This window comes from Lissotriton helveticus, chromosome 7, assembly GCF_964261635.1.
Source record: "Lissotriton helveticus chromosome 7, aLisHel1.1, whole genome shotgun sequence".
Taxonomy (NCBI): Eukaryota; Metazoa; Chordata; class Amphibia; order Caudata; family Salamandridae; genus Lissotriton; species Lissotriton helveticus.
In genome coordinates, this window is record NC_136068.1 from 1155076520 (window position 1) to 1155084327 (window position 7808).

Below are 7808 nucleotides of genomic sequence, written 5' to 3' on the forward strand. Positions count from 1 at the left end.
TGGCGCAAAAAGGTACATGTTTTATGCCGCCGATGCGTCAGAAAAAATTACGCATTAGCAGTGCAAAACTGACGCAGGGCCTCATAAATGAGGTTAATTTTTTTTTGCACACTACTCTAGTTTAGTCCTGTCCACTGGGCTCTTGGACACAAGCCTCACCTTTTGTGCTCCCCTGGACAGGCTTCATCTCATCTGCACTCCTGCTTAGGTGTGAGAATCGTATCACATGGGGAAAGCTCCATGTGAAAGCGTTTGCCTCAGTCTTATCCCTGCTGTGAGGCAGGTGCAAGATTTTGATGTAACAGTGTCATAAAAGTGATGCAGTGAAATCTCATAGATTTTATTGCGTCATTATTACGAGACTTTTTGCGGAGAAATGACCCCTCTATGTACATTACACTTGACAGAGGTATAATGTGGTGCAGTGGTTTAAAAAATGACGCATCTAACTACATGCGTCACTTTTTAAATATGGTGCAACAAGGCACATGTTTTATGATGCCAATGCGTCACAAAAAGTGACGCATCAGTAGCGCAAAACTGACGCATGGCTTTATAAATGAGGCTCATCTTTTTCTTGCACACTACTCCAGTTTAGTCCTGTCCACTGCACTCTCGGACACAAGCCTCACGTTTTGTGCTCCCCTGGAGAGTCTTCATCTCATCTCCACTCCTGCTTAGGTGTGAGAATCGTATGCCATGGGGAAAGCCCCATGTGAAAGCGTTTGCCTCAGTCTTATCCCTACTTTGAGGCAGGTGCAAGATTTTGTACTCTCTGTACATTACACTTGACAGAGGTATAATGTGGTGCAAAAGGTTTTAAAAATGACGCATCTACCTACATGCGTCACTTTTTAAATATGGCACATGTTTTATGATGCTAATGCGTCACAAAAAGTGACGCTTCAGTAGCGCAAAACTAATGCATGGCTTTATAAATGAGGATCAATTATGTCATCTGTGTTACCTGAGATTAGGAAGTAGATTGTGCAGATGAGGTGAGACATGTCCAGAGGGACAGAGGAGGTGAGGTTTATGATCAAGACTGTAGTGGGAGAGAGGGCTTTCCCGGGAAGCATAGGTGGTGAAGCCTGTGTATAAGAGTGCAGTGGACTTAGACATAGGTCTCATCTTCTTTGTACCTGTGGACAGAGCTGTCTTCCACTATACTCTTCAATACAGGCCTCACCTTTTGTGTACCCCTGGAGAATCCTCACCTGATCTGTAACCCTGAAAAGATCGTTTGCTTTTTGTCATTGCTTTGTTGTTTGGTAATAGTGGTTTTTAAATGTGCTATTCTTTTTTTTAACACAGATTGAAATCAAGATTTCAAGAGTAAGCAAACATGCCCACAAGGGAAAGGACAAGAAAACAACGTAACCGAGAAAAATCAAAAACAGCAACGGAATTACAGCACTCTTCCACAACAAATACTTCAAAAAACAGGAACCAAGCTCCTGGTAAGACAACTAAGTCTTTTATTCGGAACATATGTACTTTAAAAAAAAATGATGGACAGCATGTAGAAAAAGAAAATGAGAGAGTAAATTTGAAAAGGAAGGAGATGACCTCAAAGAATCCTACAACTGGAGCAGGAGAGAATAATATGTATAGGAATAGAAGGCGGAATTAGTTTAGAGACATTCGTAGACAAATGTTTCGCAATAGAGTGGTTTTAAATTTGTTAAAAAACATTAGGAAAGGTAAACACAGAGCTGCTTTTTATAAGAAAAAAAAAAGTGTAGAGAAGATTGTTGATCAGGCTTTTGAAGTTAAGAAAAAGTTATTTATTTTAATAATCAATAGAATTAGGACATTTAACAAGACAATTAATGTTTTCAAATCAAACAGTAGATGGAAAAGAGTAATTAATCGGACTAATTTTTGTAAAGTTTTTTCTGGAGAATGGATGCACAGTTCAAGTTGTGAGCCATTTTTTAATGAGGAGAGTTACTTCCAGGAGAATGATTTAGTGCATGCAGTTGACACCAGTGGTCGAGCGTATGAAGTGAAAGACGGTTGTCCGATTGAAAAAGAGAAACTTGTGCCTAGAGAACCAGAAGAGGTGTTAACTGATGAAGTTTTAGGGAGACGTACTAAGGGTCCAGTGTACACTTGGAAGTGTAGTCGTATTTGTAGTGTGCGACAGGAATCAATTGATTTGTTTTTCATCATTTTAGGATGTTAGCAGTGCATCATACCAAAATGAGGAAATTAGTGAGAATGTTGTATTATGCAAAAAGTCCAGCACTTAAGCTTAAACAATTAAACAGTGCTCTTTTGCATGAAACTGAATTAGATGTGAAGAAGATTTGTGAAGAAATTGAGATTTGTTATTTTGATAAAAAAGAGGACAGTGTAGAAATTGACACAGCAATTCAAGGTAATGTGGAAGACAATGTACAGATTTCAAGTACAGAAAAGTTTGAGCAGGAAATTACCAGGTTTAAGGTGAAATCAAGTGAAAGGCGGAATTTTACTTGTGTGTGTTGTCGACAAAGTCATTATAAGCATCAAACTAGATTAGTTGATTTATACGTAAAAAGTGAAAAGATGAATAATTATGAGTGGAAGGATTTTGCAACTTATTTGTGGGTGGAGAATTGTTTTGATTTGAGTTCTGATCAGCGTATTTGTAAATATTGTTATGATAAATTAAATCAAAACAGAATGCCTGCTAGAGCTGTTCATAATAATCTGGAGTTGGTAGACATTCCCCCTGAATTGATGGATTTAAATACATATGAGTCTATTTTGATTCAATGTGTCCACCCTTTTCAGGCAATTTTTGCATGGAGCCTAAGATAGGGAAATTGCCTCCTACAGATTTGCAGAGAGGATTAAAGGGAAGATTTGCCACTAGATTTAAAAAAAAATATTGATACAATTGGTATAGAAAAAGTAGAAGAGGAACCTTTAGGTATTCTAGTTAATGGGGTTCCGACAAAGAGTAAAAAAATCTGGCAAGATTTAGTGGATGTTAGGAAAGTCAAAAAGGCAACGTTGTATTTAGTCAAAAGCAATGAGTATTATAAACATGTATGTGTTGCAGCAGAGGAAACAGCTGCAAATGAAGACAGTGATTGTTCAGTCGGCCAAATTGAAAAAGTTGATGTCTCTAGAAGTGAAGAAATATATTAACATTATACTGTTCATCCTTTGCATTCCAAAGACGTAATGGGGAATGCAATTGAATTGTTTCAAATGAAAGCAGCAAAAGGAAGTCCCATTAGTGTATGGGAAGAAAGTTTGGAAGCTCGTTGTTTTCCACAGCTATTTCCAACAGGTCGAGGTGGACGATATGACGATCGACCACTTCAAATTCCTGCATCTGAATATCGAACTGTAAGATTATATGCTGAAGATCCAAGGTTTCGTCAATGCATTCCCTATTTGTTTCATCTACTGTATGAAAGTGACTTGTCTGGGCTTTCTTATGCAGTAAACCATATTCTGAAAAGTGGAGCACATCTACAAAATGTTTCGGAGAGGGACTTTATGGAGAAAGTGAATCTGCAAGATAATATTTTGGAATCTCATCTAATCAATCTAATGGCATGTCAGCGTGGTACAAACGAGTATTGGTACCATCGTCATGGGGAATTGAAATGTATGCTAAGAAACTTAGGAACTCCTACATGGTTCCTCACTCTTAGCTGTGCCGAGTATGCATGGGATGACTTACTTCAATTTCTACGAGAGGCAAATGCAAATATACAAAATATAGAATTCAAAACACCTGGAGAACTGTGTTCTTTGGATCCAGTAAATGTATGCAGATATTTCAATCATAGATTTGAAGCTATGATGTTTTTTATTACCAACAAAAAAAATCCTCCCCTTGGAGAGGTTTTGGATTTCTTTAGGAGAAAGGAGTATCAAGCGAGAGGTGCTCCTCACATACATATGTTGTTGTGGATTAAAGATGCACCCAAATTTGGAACAGATTCGGATGAGACAGTGATGAGCTTCATTGAAGAGTATTCAACATGTGCTGTTCCAAAAACTACCGAAGAAAACAGTTTAAAGCAACAAGTTTTACGCTTTCAATCCCATCGTTGTGGAAAGTACTGTCGTCGAAAATTCAGAAACAAGGACAAGTTCTACACAAAATGTCGTTTCGCCTTTCCACGACCAGTGATTTCTAAAGGAAGAGTAAATAATTTGATGTCTTCTCCGCGACATACTGTGACGAGGAAATCACCAAAAAATACATACAATTTAAAAAGAAACAAAGAGTCCAAGTACATCAAGGACTACAACCCAGTGATTTTGTCCATGTGGAATGCTAACATGGATATTCAATTCATTGCTGACAACTCTATTGCTGTGGCTCGATATGTGACGTCTTACATCACAAAAAAAGAAAAGACAGAACTGAAGGAAATGTGGGAGGACATTTTACATGAAAAGAGTCTAAGCAAGAAATTATACAGTTACAGTCTGAAGATGTTGTCGCATCGAGAAATTGGAGCATATGAATGTTCTGATCGATTGTCATCAGCAAGTCTATATGCCAAATCTAGAACCATCATTAGGGTGAGTCTAGGTCTTGCTGCAACACGAAATCGAGTTTTGAAATCTGTACAAGAAATAGAGTATTTGGCGGAGAAAGAACCAGAAAGTACAGATATTTTGAAGACCAACATGTTGGATACATACTATCCAAATAGAAGTAGTCATCCTGAGAACGTTTGTTTGTATGAAGTTCTGCAAAACTATATTTATAAGAGAACCATCAGAGAAGATATTAACAATGGAATATATGCTATCATTGGGTGTGAAGGATGTCTAGTGAAACAGAAAAAAGGCCATTTGATTAATCATCGAAAATTGAGTTGCGAAAATCCAGAGAAAAGGGAATTTTACTATTTAGCTCTTTTGCAACTCTTTAAGCCATGGCGTACAGAAGAGGATCTACTTGGAGATTTTCTCTGTTACGAAGATTCTTTTAATGCAACCAAGGATACCATAGAATGTCCTGTTTTTCTAAATTATCTTCAAATGTTGAATGAAGAAATAGAGCAAGAAGCCACAATTGCTGCAGAGATTGCTAGAGACAGTTCTCAAGACAGAGTTCTGCTTCATTGAGTCAGGATCCACTTGGAGGACCAATTATCCAAAATGAAGCTGCCACTGCCATGGATGAGGTGGAAAGAGCTATGGAACAAGCTCAAGATGATGAAGTTAACTTAGAAGATTTGGTGAAACAACTAAACCTTGAGCAGAAACAGATATATGACGAAGTCACAGAACAGATTGAACATGGATTCAGTCATGACAAAAAAGAGTGCTCATGTACATCATTTAAGCCTGTCCAACTGCACGTGAGTGGAGAAGCGGGAACTGGAAAAAGTTTTCTGATTAAAGCAATTGCAACTTATCTGCAGAAACGGACTGAATCATCGCTGTCTTGTGTTGTTACCGCTCCAACTGGGCTGGCAGCACATAACATTAAAGGGATTACTTTACATCGTTTACTGATGCTGCCAGTGGAGCATGATAACAAATTGGAGTATCACAAGCTATCTGGAGATGCGTGTTCCGAAGTTTCGAGAGTCCTGAAGAAAATGAAACTTCTTATCATTGATGAAGTAAGCATGGTGTCAAATATAATGCTTGCTTTTTTGCATTTGAGAATGCAAGAAATTCTTAGAACAGACTATGATGTCTTATTTGGAGGAAAACATATTATTGTTTTGGAGATCTTCTGCAGTTGACTCCAGTGAAAGGACAACCTGTGTTCAAAATGCTCACGCATGAAGATACCAGGAAGTGCTTAGGGAGCATTAGAAACGTTAATATATGGTTAAACTTCAAATATGCAGAACTGCTTCAAAATATGCGGCAGGCAAAGGATGAAGATTATAAAAATATTTTACAAGATGTAAGAATCGGAAAACTAAGTCAGCAAGGGAAAGAAGCTTTACATGGACGATTAATTTCAAATTTGTACCCAAATGAAAACATTCTTCCAGAGAATATTTTTAAGAAAATTAACGAGAAGAAATCTGGCATATGTTTGATGCCAACTCTGAAAGAATGTTCCATGTTCAATAACAAAATGTTACAGTTAGAAAATGAAGAGATAGTGAAACTGGAAGCTACAGATAAAATAGAGCATATGGGAGCAACAATTATTTTGTCTGAAAATTTGAAATCAAAATTGGATTCATTAGAGAAGACTATATCTAAAACTGCTGGTTTTGAAAAGACTCTGAATGTGTGTTTAAATTGTCGTATCATTTTGAGAAGGAATTTAAATGTTGAAAGTGGTCTGGTAAATGGAGCAATGTGTCATGTTGTTGGTTTTGTGAATTACAAAAATAGAGATGGAATTGAAATTTAAAAAATTAAATTTGATGGCATTGATGAAATAGAACAAATTTGTCGTTGTTCAGCTAGATTTTTGCTCGTGAAAGACTTATATGTTCGCCGAAAACAGTTTCCTATTTGTTTGGCATATGCGGTGACAATTCATAAGTCTCAAGGTTTAAGTGTAGATAGCGCTTTGGTGAACATTGGAAGTTATGTGTTTAAAGAGGGTATGGCATATGTGGCATTATCACGAGTCAGAACTTTATCAGGATTGTACTTGATTGAGTGTGATGAAACAAAGATTTGTGCAGATCTACATTGTGTTAAAGAATACAATAGGTTAAGAAGAGAGTATGCTCCACATTTGCCTCAATATCCTCTGATTGAAAAATGTGTGGTAGGCCGAAAAAGAAGAAATAAGAGTAATTGCAGTGAGGTATCAGAAAAAAGGCATAAAGTAGATAAAAATGTAATTGTAAAGAGAAAGAAAAAGGATTCTGTTGAAGATGTTGCTGGATTTCAGTTTGAAAACAGTTCTGGTGTCAACTGCTATGCTAATGTAGTAGTTAATGTTGTTTTTTTTCTTCAAAATTTACAAAAACAGATTGTCGAAAATCGGGAACAAACATTGTGCTGTTTATTGAATTCTGTGTTAGAGAAATGTAGTAGTGATAGAGCAAAAATAGAAAGTGTTTCAGAAATTAGAAATCTTCTAGACATATATTCAGGTCAAAACCAATTTTCACAGAATATTCAGCAGGATTGTCAGGAATTTTTAATGTATATGTTTGATGTATTGCAAGATGAAGGAGTAGATATAAAAAATCTTTTTAACCTTTCTTATCAATGGCAACATGACTGTGATAACTGTGCTTCATCAAGTACTACTAGAATAGACTCTGAAAGATTTATATATTTGACTTTACCAGACTGCAAATCAGTGCCTTTTAATAATCTAGTTAAAGCAGCGGATCACAATATGGTGTGTACCCAATGTAAGTCTGCAATGCTGTCCACATTATTTCTACAAAATTATGGTCACTATGTCATTTTAATGTTCCAACGATGTAGACCTGATGGAACTAAATTGACAACTTCTATTAAAAATTTCGTGGCTTCTCAGTTATCGATATCAGGAAGAACCTTTACAACTGTAGCTATTATTTTTCATGACGGTCCTTCTACAACATCAGGGCATTACACATGCTATTTAAAAACTTCTAAAGGTTGGACCCAATGTAACGACGCTCATTTGACTTTCAAACAACGTTTGCCTTTTGGCTTTATAAATTCATACCTAGTGTTTTTACAGCCGAAATTTAGGTAAAGGTAATTGGCCTATGAAGACGGGAGGAGTACTCATATGTACTCATACATCTGACACTATTTGGCCAAATGGAAAGGTGCAGGAATGAGTAAAGAGTCATGACTGAAAAAAAGGAGTATATGAAAATATTGAAAAAATTTCAGATGTTCTTGGAGCTTTTCTT